Here is a 14,734-nt window from a genome sequence, read left to right as displayed (position 1 = left end):
GCAAATTTGCCTTTAAAAAAAGACTTTTTAAGGGACACCTGGGTTGCTCAGTGGTTGAGTGTCTGCCTCAGCTCGGGTCCTGATCTCAGGGTCCCAGGATGGAGTTCCCCATCAGGCTCACAGCAGGGAGCCTGCTTCTCCCTCTGTCTATGTCTCTGCCTCTCTCTCTGTCTCTCATGAATAAATAAAAAAAATCTTTTTTTAAAAGTCTTCTTAATATTTATAGAACAATTTCCTTTTATATAATCTTTTCAGAATTAATAATATAGAGGATGCTGAAAATTAATTCATGTCAAGAAAATTCTTTAAATAATTATTTATGTTCTTAAAGAAATGCCAGCACTTATCAGAAAAACATTATGTATTTTTTTTCTATATGAAGTTCTTGGTAGAGGGCATGGGGAACTGCTGGGTTGGGAAGACTAGAGTGACTTCATTTTTGTGAATCCCAAAGATTAGCAACCTATGAAGATCTCATAATAATTAAAATTGTCCATTAAGTATGTTTCATTTAAGAAATATTTAATGGAGGAAAGAGGTAAGATACTTAACATTCCTCTGAGATGTTGCAGACAACATTTTGATATCGCACTCTATTGATCAAGAGTGGATATTTTTTTTTCTGAGCCAAGTACGTTTTCCATTGCAAAAAAAAATAAATAAATCTCCTTCAATTCTCTGCTGTTCAAAAAATTTGGATATTGTATTAGTCAGGGTTCTCCAGAGAAAAGAACAAATAGAATGTGTGCATATATGGAAAGATTCATTTTAAGGAATTGGCTCATGTACTTATTGAGGCTGGCAAGTCCAAAATCTCTAGGGTAAGCAGGCAGGTGAATACCCAGGGAAGAATTACTGTTGTAGTTTGAGTTAAAAGGCAGTCTGCTGGCAAAATTCCTTCCTCTTCGGAGAGGTCAGTCTTTTTTCTTAAGACTTGCAACTTATTGGATGAGTCCCACCTACATCATGGAGAGCCATCTGCTTTACTCAGAGCCTACTAATTTAAACATTTATCTTGTATAAAAAATACCTTTACAGAAACATCCATAGATGTTTGGCCAAATACCTGAGTACCATGATCTAGCCAAATAGACACAAAAAAATTAACTCTCACAGGTATTCCAAATGAATTTCATAAAATACATGAAACTGTAGTTGAGATATTTCAGGAAACACTTTAAGCAAGGGAAAAAAAAACTGACACTGAATGTAACTAAATTCTGTAGTATAGGCAAGTAAAGAAAAAACAGCTTTTGTGAATGAACGTGTTTTCTCAGCATTCTAGATTACAGAAAAAGGGAGAAACTGATGAAATTTCATATAGCATATTGTTCTAGAGTCTGAATATCAAGTTGGGTTTTTGTCTCCTGAGTTTTTAGGGCTATGAGAATTGACTTTTAATTATTTCTAATTTGCGAAAAAGTTATTAGCAAGGTCATTCATACCAATATTTTTCCCAATAAATTTTTTCAATTTGAACTAAATCCTTTTTTATCTGAATCTCAGTTGAAAAATATTGGTTATATAAAAATACTATAAAGATTTTTTTATTAAATTGGATATAAAGTTGCTTTCTTGTTCTAGTATTTCAAGAACTGTTGAACACAAAGCTAAAATCTGTCATCTCATGTAAACTCAAATGGAATCATAGTTTTATTGATGTTTAGTAATTATAGCTATTTTATTGCTGTCATATTCCCCATATATTTCTTCTTTAAAAGGAAATACTTTGAAAAAAGGAATCCAGTGACTCCCTGCTTTTCCTGCCAGTTGTCTAATTGACTATAACTGGGCTCTATGGGCTGTATGCATAATATGCCAAATTGTCAGACAATAAAGAATTGGACAAGTACCTATTGTGTGTGTGCTGATGGAGTGGGATGAGTAACACTTTTCAGGTTTCCCAAGGATGAGAAGGCTAGGTCCCCGCCCCCCACCTCCGTTTTGCTCTGTGTCAGTAATTAGCAGACATCCTTACGTATTTACAGGTAACTGTTCAAGCTAAGAGCTTTCTGCTTTCTTGGCTCTTTGCCTCATGGAAGACATCCCATCAACAATTTTTTTCAACAACCATCTTGAACTTTGTGTGGACTCTCGCTAATTTACTTTGGTCTGGGTTTTGTTTTTTGTTTTTTCTTTTCTTTGTCTAGTCTTTAAGATTTTTGGCTTATTTTTTTTTAGTACTTATTATTTTTAATTTCTTTTCTTAATCTTTAATCTCCTCTACTTTTATATTCTAAACTTTTACATCATAGGTTTTAGTCTTTTATGTTTATCGTTTCTCCCTTTTATTGTTTTTGTTTTGTTTTGTTTTGTTTTTTTTAATGAGAGAGAGTGCACATGCAAGCATGAGCAGTAGGGAGGGGCAGAGAAGAGAAAGAATCTCAAGCAGACTCCCCGCTGAGCCCAGAGCCCAATGTGGGGTGCAATCTCACCACCCTGAGATCATGACCTGAGCCAAAATCAAGAGTTGGATGCTTAACTGACTGACCTACTCAGGCACCCTCATTTTTTTAGAGTTATTGATATATTTTTAATCATCGATTGTTTATATCTTTGTTTTATTTTTTTAAAGATTTTATTTATTTATTCATGAGAGACAGAGAGAGAGAGAGGCAGAGACACAGGCAGAGGGAGAAGAGGTTCCATGCAGGGAGCCTGATGCGGAACTTGATCCCAGACTCCAGAATCACGCCCTGGGCTGAAGGCAGGCACTAAATCCCTGAGCCACCCAGCGATCCCCTATATCTTTGTTTTAAATCACCTATTCATCTATCATTTTTTTTAGCTCCTAATCTTTTGTCTTTATTGTGATTTAATTGTCCTATTTATGGTGTTTCTTTTAATTTCTTTCTACCTCTCAAATTTTTGTTGTAATCTCTTCATAGTACTTTACAGTAACAGGTAAAAATCCTCCTATGACAGAAGCCCTCTCTCCAAATAGCTGGAGCAAAATAAAGGTTTAGGTGGAGAGAGTGGAATATTTTAACCCACATTCCTGAAAATATCAACTTTCAGGCTTGATTTCAAGCATAACTAAAATAGAAATTTCAAAAACCTTCATTTGGACCTAGTCTCCATACCTACTCTGTATTGCTACTACATTCTGGACAGGCTTCAGCACCACTACCCACAAGCTGGCAAGAGGTCTTTCAACAGTTTCAACCTAATGACATCCTTCCTCATTCAAGTCCCTCTGAAAAGAGAGAGCACCTCTCCTTCCCAGTCAGCTTCCTGACATCTCACACCATCCAGGCTTTAAATAAACTAGCAAAATCATTTTCCATTTTAAAACTCAATGGAGAGAGAGTGTTTATGAGACAAGGGGGGTTGGAATATAAGTCCTTTCTTGAGGAGACACTCTGTAACATAAATGGTCTGACACCATCAAAGCCAGTGGCTTCAATGAATAACAAGCATCAAATTAAAGCCAACAGCTGTCTTTTATAAACTCCAGTAGACTCCTTGGAGTGTGTTCCTCAACAGCAAAGACTCCTTCTAAAATAAGGCAGATACCCGCAGCTTTTACTATTTATATTACCATTGTATAGCCTTAGCTCCTTTTATCTTGTCAAATAGCAGGAAAAAAAATAATGGCAGGCATTAGTGTGGATAAGTTACATTTATTGCACCAGTCTGATATCCAGTTTAGCACCTCACTTAATCAGAGCTCCTTCTTTCCTGGCCCAAGTCAGTTCCAGGAAGATGATAGGGTTATCATCCCACTCTCAAGCCAATTTTTGAGATGATTTTACAATTTTTATTAACACACCCAAGAATCGCGTATGGGAAAATGAATGATACATGCATAAACTTAACATATGTGTTGACTTAAATGATCTCTCTCTTTTGTTCCTATTTTGCTGGAATCCTTTCCTGATATTTTGGGGGTGATTTCTATTGCTTCAATGTATGTGTAAAGAATTAGAGCAAATGTCACTCACCAAATCATTGTGCGTTGCCTCTTGACTTAATGCCTTTCACAATTATATAAATCCCAAACCCCAAGGTTCAGCCTGGAGCCAAAAACATGCCATATCTACATGACACAAAGGAGCTTAACCTTGAAATGCATCATACCAAATGGAACCCCATTCCCTGCCAAAAGCTTTGCAGGCATCTGTCACAACATTTATCTCCCTTCAAGCCAGCAGCAGTGTTCACATTGGTTTCTAACATTCAAGCTCTGGCCCAAGTCTCTTCCCCTCCATCTTCTTCAGACCTTGTTCCAAATGCATAGACTAGATTTCCTCCTCCTGCCCAGCCTGCCTCACCTTCTTCCATTATGAGCTTCCCTGGTTCACCCTATGACAACTATTGTTCTCACTGCTTTAACATATACAGAATTGGTATATCTTTCAGGGCTATTTCTGAACTCAGGCTTCTGTTCATTAGTACCATAAAATTTTAACCACTTTAGTTTTTAATTATTTGAGGTTTTTCAAATAATACACGCACATGATATTTATTTTAAAAGTTCAAAAGGAAAAAAAAATTTTTTTTAAAGTTCAAAAGGGTATAGAGTGAAAAAGTACATTTTCTGCTCATACTGGCCTGGCCTTCATCATGAGCTCCCCTTTCCAAGGTAACTACTAAAAACAAAAACCATTTGTTATATTTTACAAGACATGCTCCTTTATTCATATAGAGAGATAGCAATCTGGTTTATTGAGAAATGTCAAGTAGATAGAGTTTAAATTGTGATAGCATTATTTTTTCAAGCATTAGATTCAGCTGAGCTCTGCAGAAGCTCCTTTCTTGCCTGCATGACTTCTTCAGCAGATCCTAGGGCTTCCTTGCCACTGTCAGTCAAATTTCATTTTAATTTGTTTAAAATTCCCACCTCATATCCAGTTTAAATCTTGTCTCCTCTCTTCTCCCAGGTGAAAACCTGGCACTGCCAGGTGGGGAGATGCCCTTTCATTTTGTGGAGGGAGAAGGAAAGGGTCCAGATCCTTTTCTGGATCAGGCATGTTGGATTGGAGGGAGGACCAGAAGCATCTTCTACATCACTTCTTACGTCACTGAAAGCCTATGGATCCTTGAGAGGCTCTCCCAGTCTTGCTTTGGCTTCATCTAGTTCCACAGGCCTTAGTAGCCTCTGCTGATAGGGAGATATTTCCGGCGGGGTGGGATGATTTTCTTGGCGTGGTGCCCAGCTTCTCCATGCCTTCCTCTACTCTTGAGAGCCACCTCAGAGAGTGGCATCTGTGCCTCCTTTCAGCCTCAATAAAAAATCTAGGCCCCTGTTATGAGCTGAATTGTGTCCCCCCAGATTCATTTATTGAATTACAAAATTCCAATATCTCAGAATGTGACCGGAGATAAGGTCTTTAAGAGGTGATTCAGTTAAATGAAGCTGTTAGCATGGACCTTAATCTGAGAAAAAATGAGTGGAAAATATCAGAAAGGGAGACAGAACATGAAAGACTCCTAACTCTGGGAAATGAACTAGGGGTGGTGGAAGGGGAGGTGGGCAGGGGGTGGGGGTGACAGGCACTGAGGTGGGCACCTGATGGGATGAGCACTGGGTGTTATTCTATATGTTGGCAAATTGAACACCAATAAAAAATAAATTTATAAAAAATAAATAAATAAACTCTTTAAAAAGGGAAAAAAAAAAAAAGAAAAAGAATGGGCCTTAACCCAATCTGACTGGTATTCCTTTAAGAAAAAGAAATTTAGACATACAAAGAGATACCACAAGTGCCCACACACATGGGAAAGACCATGTGAGAACACAAAAAAAAGGCAGCCATCTGCAAGCCAAGGAGAGAGGCCTCTGAAGAAACCAAAGTTGCTGACACCATGATCTTGGACTTCTAGCCTTCATAACTATGAAGATAAAAATTTCTGTTGTTTAAGCCTCCTAATGTGTGGTCTTTTGTTATGGCAACCCTAGCAAACTGATACAGTCTCTGAATCCTGTACATCCATTTGGACCAGAGGTTTCCTGGATAAACTCATGGCCTGTATCTCAGTTTTCTCTTTCATGCCCCTTTACATGAAGATCCAGTATCCTATAAATTCATATTCCATTTTTCCAAAGGACATGGAGAGCTTCAAGTGGGGGCTGCCCATTTCCTCTTCCCAAGCATACGAGCCCCATCCTTTCTCACTGCAATAGATGACCTCTGCAAGCCTCCTTGCAGAAGTCTCCAGATAAGTAGTACCTGGGTTCAAATTACCTCCAAACCACCTGAGCACCTGTTAAGCTCTCTGAACAAGTAAACTCCATTCCAATGATAACACCACAGTGAGCCTCCACACAGAATTGCATCCAGCCAGGTGAGGAAATATCAGCCACCCTCAGCACCTTCTTCCAACAGCCCCCATCCCTATGAATAAGTCTTCTGAAGCCCCTTCACTATATCTTGGGAGAAGGAACCTTAACCACTGGACTTATTCCTTAATATTTTTACATAAGCATGTTAGGAGGGTGGGGGGAACCCTGGGTTGCTCAGCAGTTTAGCGCCTGCCTTTGGCCCAGGGCGTGATCCTGGAGTCCTGGGATCGAGTCCCAGGTCAGCTCCCTGCATGGAACCTGCTTCTCCCTCTGCCTGTGTCTCTCTACCAGCCCCCATGTATCTCTCATGAGTAAGTAAATAGAATCTTTAAAAAAGTAAAAAGAAAAAAAGCATGTGGGGGCAGAAGTGATGGTTAATTCAGCAGCAAATGGAAGTGTCTGATCATAATTGCTGGCAGCTCTCTTTAGCATGCGGGAACTGAACACCGTTTTGTTCTCAACTTTGAGCCTTATTCACAGTTTGGGAGAAATAGGAAAAACACAATACCACATGCATGTACATATTCCAAGTTTTTATTCAGAGGTGTAATTTGTTTTGACTATAATTGATCTGGTCTTCAATATCATCCCCCACCTTCTAAGGGATGGTGGAACATAGAATAAACTTAAACCTCTCTGGTTTGACACTTCATCCAATCCTTTCAATAACCCCTTTCAGGAAGTGTTTCATCTCTTGAGAGAACTGCTCAATCTTTTGCTACAAAAAACTAGTTCAATGACTATCAATGTTTATGTTGCTTTGTACACTTAAGTGTGTCATAGAATAAATTCCTAAAAGTAGAACTGATGGATCAAATGGCATTCAATAAACTCAAAAAATATTCAACAAATATTTGGAAATATATTTGTAAATAAACACTAACAGCTTGCCAGGCATTGTCAATGAATAAAGAAAAAAATATATACTGCCTTTGTGGAGCTCAAATTCTTATGGAAAAAAAAACATACAAAACCACAATAAATAAGTTAGTCATATAGTACATTAGAAGATAGTAACACCTACAGAAATAAGTAAAGAAGAACAAGAGGGAATGGTATCGGGTTTGCAATTTTAAATCGAGGGCTCAGTAAAGGCCTCACTGAGAAAGTGCTATTTCAGCCAAGACCTGAAGCGGTTGCAGGATTTGGCCTTGCATACATGGAGGAAAAACTATTCCAGGCAGAGGGAAGATGCCATGCAGAGACTCTAGAATGAAATGATCACCGACACGTTCAAGAAAAAGCAAATAGATCAGTGTGGCTGGAGCAAAGGAAGCAAGAAGGACAAAATAAGAGATAAGATGGAAGAGATTCTAGGGCCACATCATATAGGGCCACATAGCATGGGAATTGGGGCTTTTATTCTTAATAAAACGGGATGCCAATGGGGGGATTTAAGCAAGACATGTATGTGACATGATCTGGCTTTTGTTTTAAAATACTTAACTCTGTCTTGATGACCACAGCTTTGTAGTACAACCTGAAATCTGGCATTGTGATGCCCCCAGCTCTGGTTTTCTTTTTTAAAATTCCCCTGGCTATTTGGGGTCTTTTCTGATTCCACACAAATCTTAAAATAATTTGTTCTAACTCTCTGAAGAAAGTCCATGGTATTTTGATAGGGATTGCATTAAACGTGTACATTGCCCTGGGTAACATTGACATTTTCACAATATTAATTCTTCCAATCCATGAGCATGGAATATTTTCCCATCTCTTTGTGTCTTCCTCAATTTCTTTCAAAAGTGTTCTATAGTTTTTAGGGTATAGATCCTTTACCTCTTTGGTTAGGCTCATTCCTAGGTATCTTATGCTTTTGGGTGCAATTGTAAATGGGATTGACTCCTTAATTTCTCTTTCTTCAGTCTCATTGTTAGTGTATAGAAATGCCACTGATTTCTGGGCATTGATTTTGTATCCTGCCACGCTACTAAATTGCTGTATGAGTTCTAGCAATCTTGGGGTGGAGGCTTTTGGGTTTTCTATGTAGAGTATCATGTCATCGGCGAAGAGGGAGAGTTTGACTTCTTCTTTGCCAATTTGAATGCCTTTAATGTCTTTTTGTTGCCTGATTGCTGAGGCTAGGACTTCCAGTACTATGTTGAATAGCAGTGGTGAAGTGTGGTACTGGCACAAAAACAGACACATAGATCAATGGAACAGAATAGAGAACCCAGAAGTGGACTCTGAACTTTATGGTGAACTAATATTCGATAAAGGAGGAAGACTATCCATTGGAAGAAAGACAGTCTCTTCAATAAGTGGTGCTGGGAAAATTGGACATCCACATGCAGAAGAATGAAACTAGACCACTCTCTTGCACCAGACACAAAGATAAACTCAAAATGGATGAAAGATCTAAATGTGAGACAAGAGTCCATCAAAATCCTAGAGGAGAACACAGGCAACACCCTTTTTGAACTCAGCCACAGTAACTTCTTGCAAGATACATCCACGAAGGCAAAAGAAACAAAAGCAAAAATGAACTATTGGGACTTCATCAAGATAAGAAGCTTCTGCACAGCAAAGGATACAGTCAACAAAACTAAAAGACAACCTACAGAATGGGAGAAGATATTTGCAAATGACTTATCAGATAAAGGGCTAGTTTCCAAGATCTATAAAGAACTTCTTAAACTCAACAGCAAAGAAACAAACAATCCAATCATGAAATGGGCAAAAGACATGAAGAGAAATCTCACAGAGGAAGACATAGACATGGCCAACATGCACATGAGAAAATGCTCTGCATCACTTGCCATCAGGGAAATACAAATCAAAACCACAATGAGATCCCACCTCACACCAGTGAGAAGGGGGAAAATTAACAAGGCAGGAAACCACAAACGTTGGAGAGGATGTGGAGAAAGGGGAACCCTCCTGCACTGTTGGTGGGAATGTGAACTGGTGCAGCCACTCTGGAAAACTGTGTGGAGGTTCCTCAAAGAGTTAAAAATAGACCTGCCCTACGACCCAGCAATTGCACTGTTGGGGATTTACCCCAAAGATACAAATGCAATGAAACGCCGGGACACCTGCACCCCGATGTTTCTAGCAGCAATGGCCACGATAGCCAAACTGTGGAAGGAGCCTCGATGTCCATCGAAAGATGAATGGATAAAGAAGATGTGGTTTATGTATACAATGGAATATTCCTCAGCCATTAGAAACGACAAATACCCACCATTTGCTTCAACGTGGATGGAACTGGAGGGTATTATGCTGAGTGAAGTGAGTCAGTCGGAGAAGGACAAACATTATATGTTCTCATTCATTTGGGGAATATAAATAATAGTGAAAGGGAATATAAGGGAAGGGAGAAGAAATGTGTGGGAAATATCAGAAAGGGAGACAGAACGTAAAGACTGCTAACTCTGGGAAACGAACTAGGGGTGGTAGAAGGGGAGGAGGGCGGGGGGTGGGAGTGAGTGGGTGACGGGCACTGAGGGGGGCACTTGACGGGATGAGCACTGGTTGTTATTCTGTATGTTGGCAAATTGAACACCAATAAAAAATAAATTTATTATAAAAATAAAATAAAATAAAATACTTAACTCTGAACTGAACCTGTGTTGAGAATGGACTTTAGGGAGTGGAATGGAAGCAGGAGGCCATTGCAGCACTGCAGCTGAGAGATGTAGCGGCTCAGAGACCTGAATGGCAGTGGTGGAGGTCCTAAAATGTGGTCAGAGGTTACCAAATTGCCCCTTCAAGTCTTTGCAGCAATTTCTTTTCCCACCAGTAAAGGAGACTTCCTGTGTCCCCACACACTGGCCAATGCAACACAGTAACAAACTCCTGAGGTTTCACAACACTGGAAGTGAAAAAGCAGCAGCTCGGGTTTTTTTACTGAATTCGTGTTTTTCCATTTGTGAGTGAGGATAAGTATTTTTCACATGTTTATAAAGTATTTTTTTCTTTTTACCTGTTCATGCCCTTCACCCATTTTTCTAGTGGGTTTGTAATCATATAAAGTTATGTATATAAAGTTATCCTAACTTTTTAAATATTAAGGAAATTAGCTTTTTGTCTTATCTGTCATCCTTTCTCAGTTTGTCATTTTCCCTTGACTTTTTCTGTATTTTTCCCATGTGGATATTTTTGATTTTTATATACTTAAAATGACTGATCATTTCTTTTAAAAATAACTCCTTCAGGAAAACCTTTCTTGTCCATCAATAGATCCCAAAATCTCTTCAGAATCCAGTGGTTCTCTAAGTTTCCAAAAGAATGACCCCTGTGCTGAAAAAAATCTGGAAATAACTGTAACCCTAACTCCCTCCCTAGAGACTTACCATACACCTGAGCATGGTAAGAAAAATTAGTAAAGAAATGTATTTGCTTTGCTAACCCTGCGTTTCGCAAACTTACTGAAATACAAGCTATATCCATCAGCCCGCTTTTCCTTTTATTCTCTATTAAATTCCATGGAACTGGTTTTACCTAAAACATGATTTTAAAAAGCCACATTAAACATTCTAGAGTCTATACAGTGTCAATCCAGCCAAGAACAGTGACCCTGGATTGCATTGTTTTGTCTACCCTCTCCCTCCCTCCCTCCACATTGCCCTGCCCCCTCACCCAGACCCTATCACCAGTGAACGTGCAGGGCCTTACAGCACATGTATTGTGTACAACCTTACTCTTGATTTTATCTGACCTTTCCAAACTCTCTCACTTTCCTTCTGTCCTATTCTCCTTAGCCACTTATTTCTTAAATTTTATTTATCTCATTATTTTGCATTTATACATGCATATAGTTGAGACTCTTTCTTATATCCTTTCTAGAATAAGCAAGTATAAAGAAACAAATTCCATCTATATAGCAAGGATCTTGGGCAGACATATGAAGTGCTGAGAATATAAAGATAAGTCCCTTAAAAAGGAGGAGACTGCCACAGTGAGTCTAAAGTTTAAAGGAGGATAAAAATGAGGATTCCTAACTTCAGCAGCATATCAGGGTTCAGGAATTGCATGGTCCTCAATAGTAATTGCCCCTTCCTGTCCTCATGTGTCACAGGGTGGACAGGGGTAGGGAGGTCCACCAGAAAGCATGCTGGAGCCTCAGCTGTGGGTCAGCAGAAAATGGGCGAAAATTGAGATTGGAGGGAACCAGGGCTTTGGGAATTGGTGTAAATTAGGGCTGGTCCTCAAGGAGGTCTAGCAAGGTGCCACATGATAGTGCCCAGCGGAGATCCAATTGAATGGCACTGTAAAGGCGGTAGGATATCTGCTGTCTGGCTGTGCATGGCCAGAGCAGTTTAAATAGGACTACAATGGCCCAGGTTTCAGGGGCAAGAGACCAGCTCAGGAAATGCAGAAGAGTAGAGTGGTTAACAGCAGGACCTTTGGTGCCACATTGCCTGGATTCAAATCCTAGTTCAGCCATTCACTGGTTGTGTGGCCACAGGAATATTACTTATCTTCTCTGAGCCTTACTTGCCTCATCCTTTGAAAAAGGGTGGTTAACACCATAAGACTCAGAGAGCTAGTATCCATCAGGAGCTTAGAACAGCGTCTGGCATAAAGTGAGGACAAAGTGGAAGAACCCAGCAAGAAGCCCGTTAGGCTCAGGAGAAAGCAAATGGAAGCCAGGGGAACTAAAGAATGCAAATAACCCATGCTTTGGGTTTTGTTTGCTTATTTTGGAATGATCAGCAAGTTGGGAGAAAGGTCCTAAGTTTAAGCACGGCAGGATACAACCAATCTAGACTAATCATTTCAATTCAGTTACAGGCCTAAGACCAAAGGAGCAAAAATAAACCATTCAAATATTACTCATCATCAGGGCCACTGTTTTCCCAGATGGCACCTTTTCTGCAAATTGCAGGATGGGGATTGGGGAGGAGTCACTTGCCCAAGACATTTCCAAGCCATTTGATAGGAAATTAGTGTCATAAATATACGATGGCTCTGATGTGAACAGATTCCCCGGCATTGTGCAGTGTGCATTCTACACAACCATACACGGCCTTCCTGCTCCCACTGGAAGTTTGTTTTCTTGTCTTTATGCAGTATGTTGCATCTTCTTTATCATACAAAGTTTCAAAAAACAGGAAAAAGGAGAATGAACCATGTTAATCTTTGCTCCTATGTAGTAGTCTGGAATACTTCAACCCATCTGAAATCTGTTTCGCTTGAGATGCGACTACTTCCAAATGCAATTTTTTAAAACAGAACTTAATTCAAAAAGTTCAAGTTGTTTAAAAGTAAGAAATGTTAGATATGATCTAATGTTGGAAAAAGCAATGTTAGTAACTCCTTCATTTTGAAATAAACTTCTGGAGAGGTTTAACAAAGGCTGAAAGGCTTTAAAAACATTTCCGCAACAATTGAGGTCCATGAAAGTATATGACAGGGTTTGAAGCAGTTTGGCTGAAACAAACACAAACTCAACTTCTGGTTTGGGTAGAATTCCCCACCCCCCCAAATAATTTTCCTTTCATCACAAACTAGAAAACCTCTTTGTTTCATGTATCCAGCTGCGCACCCATGGGCATTCATTCTGGTTTGGTCTCGGCTAAATGCAGAGAAACACAGTGGACCTGTTTCAAGTCTACGCTGCCAAGTCGTCATGAATTCATCACTATACTGTCACAAATGTCCTCCCACGGTGTTTTTCATTGCCTGTGGTACCAAAAGAAAGGAGCCAGTATTGTTTATGAAATGGCTGTGAAACAGATATTTGATTCTTTTTTTCCCTTAGAATCTGTTATAAGCCATGGAAGCAAAGGAAGGAGGAAGAAAAAAAAGAAAAGCAGTCACTTCAGTCATGTCAAACAGAGAAGGAAAAAGGAAAAAAGAAATAGAAGGAAAAAGTTGAAAGAGAAAAGAAGAAAGCTAGAGGAAAAGAAGGGAAGGAAAGAGGGAAACAATCTCAGCTCTCCAGCCATATACCTGGAATATAGACAGACCCTAATTTGGAGGATGATTTCTCTCTCTCTCTCTCTCTCTCTTTTTCTTTTTTTTTTTTTTTTTTACTTTTTATACCGTATATGATAAATGTCTACATCTTGTTAAGCTGTGATCACTATCTTTACTACAATATAAGCCTCACAATTATCTGAGACTTTCTTTCCCAAAAGTGTGCTATTTAGATTTTTGTCTAAACCTCTGGGTAACCAAAACAGGAGTTAAGTTTGAAACAATGTTGGAGGAACCAGAACATCCCTCCATCCTACTCTGTTTCTGGGGCCTGAACTAGGATGAGCAAGCCACACCCCCATCCACAATAAAAATTTCAGGAGGCACTCACTCTCAGGCTGTGACCCTGCACCCACAGGAACCTGCTAGTGGGCACCTGCTTACATGTAGTGCCCAAGTGGCTCCCTTGCCTCACCAGAGTCCTGACCTGTCACCTGTTCCCACAACAAATGCTCCTCAGCCCAGGAAGTCATCTCAGCGCCCCTTCTTTTACTTCTACCTAAAAGCCAGTTGCTGTGGCTCCTCTCCCATCTGAATCTCACCCTATGCCCCTGCTTCTTCCCATACCACCCCAAGCCTTGCTCCCACCTAGCTCAAACAAGCTGCTCTGTCCTTAGGAATCCACAGCTGAGTTTTGAACAAGCCTCCAAGAATTTCAGATGTTAACAAGTAGTTCTGGACCTCACTTCAGGAGGAAAAAAAATCAGTCAGAAATTTCCTTTGTTATCCTATAAAACTGTGAAATCATATTTAGTGACATCATGCCTTAGGAACCATCCAAAGTCCTATCCAAAACAGATTTTTATCTAAGCAAAAGATGAAGTCTAACCAGATGGGCCTTTCTAGTTAGTTATTGATCAGATTACTTTATTATTAGTTTAAACTCCTGGGGCACTGGGGTAGCTCAGTTGATTAAACATCTGACTCTTGGCTTTGGCTCAGGTCATGATCTGAGTCCTGAGATGGAGCCCCACATCTGGCTGCGCTCCGTGCTCAACAAAGAGCCTGCTTGGGATTTTTTCGCTCTTCCTTTCTCTCTCTCCCCCTCTTCCCTGACTCCACCCCAACTCCACACACCTCCCACTTGTGTGAGCTCTCTCTCTCTCTCTCTCTCTCCCAAAAATAAGTACATAAATAAAAAATCTTTAAAAAAAAAAAAAAAAAAAAAAAAACAAACAACTCTTGACCGAGATTTTCTAGAGGAGAAGCCCTGCTGAGGGCTTGCTTCAATCACCCAGAGACACTCCTTCTCCCCACCCACTCTACTTTCTTAATCCCCTACAAACCATTGCACTTTCCTGGGCCTCTCTTAAAGAGAAGGGTGCATCATATCCTTCAGGTGTACTGAAAAGCAATTGGCTCTTGCTAGACATAATCAAATGACTCTGGGGAGAACAAGACGACCTATGTGAAAGCAACAAGGCTCCGGTGAAGACCTGCAGGCCTCATGGGCACATAAGCAGAGCGGCATATTGGCCAGTGGCTCTCCTTCAGCACCTGCCTACCACATCGCTACAGTGGGGC

The sequence above is a fragment of the Canis lupus genome, chromosome 22, assembly GCF_048164855.1.
Source record: "Canis lupus baileyi chromosome 22, mCanLup2.hap1, whole genome shotgun sequence".
Taxonomy (NCBI): domain Eukaryota; kingdom Metazoa; phylum Chordata; class Mammalia; order Carnivora; family Canidae; genus Canis; species Canis lupus.
Note: the sequence above shows the minus strand (reverse complement) of the source record.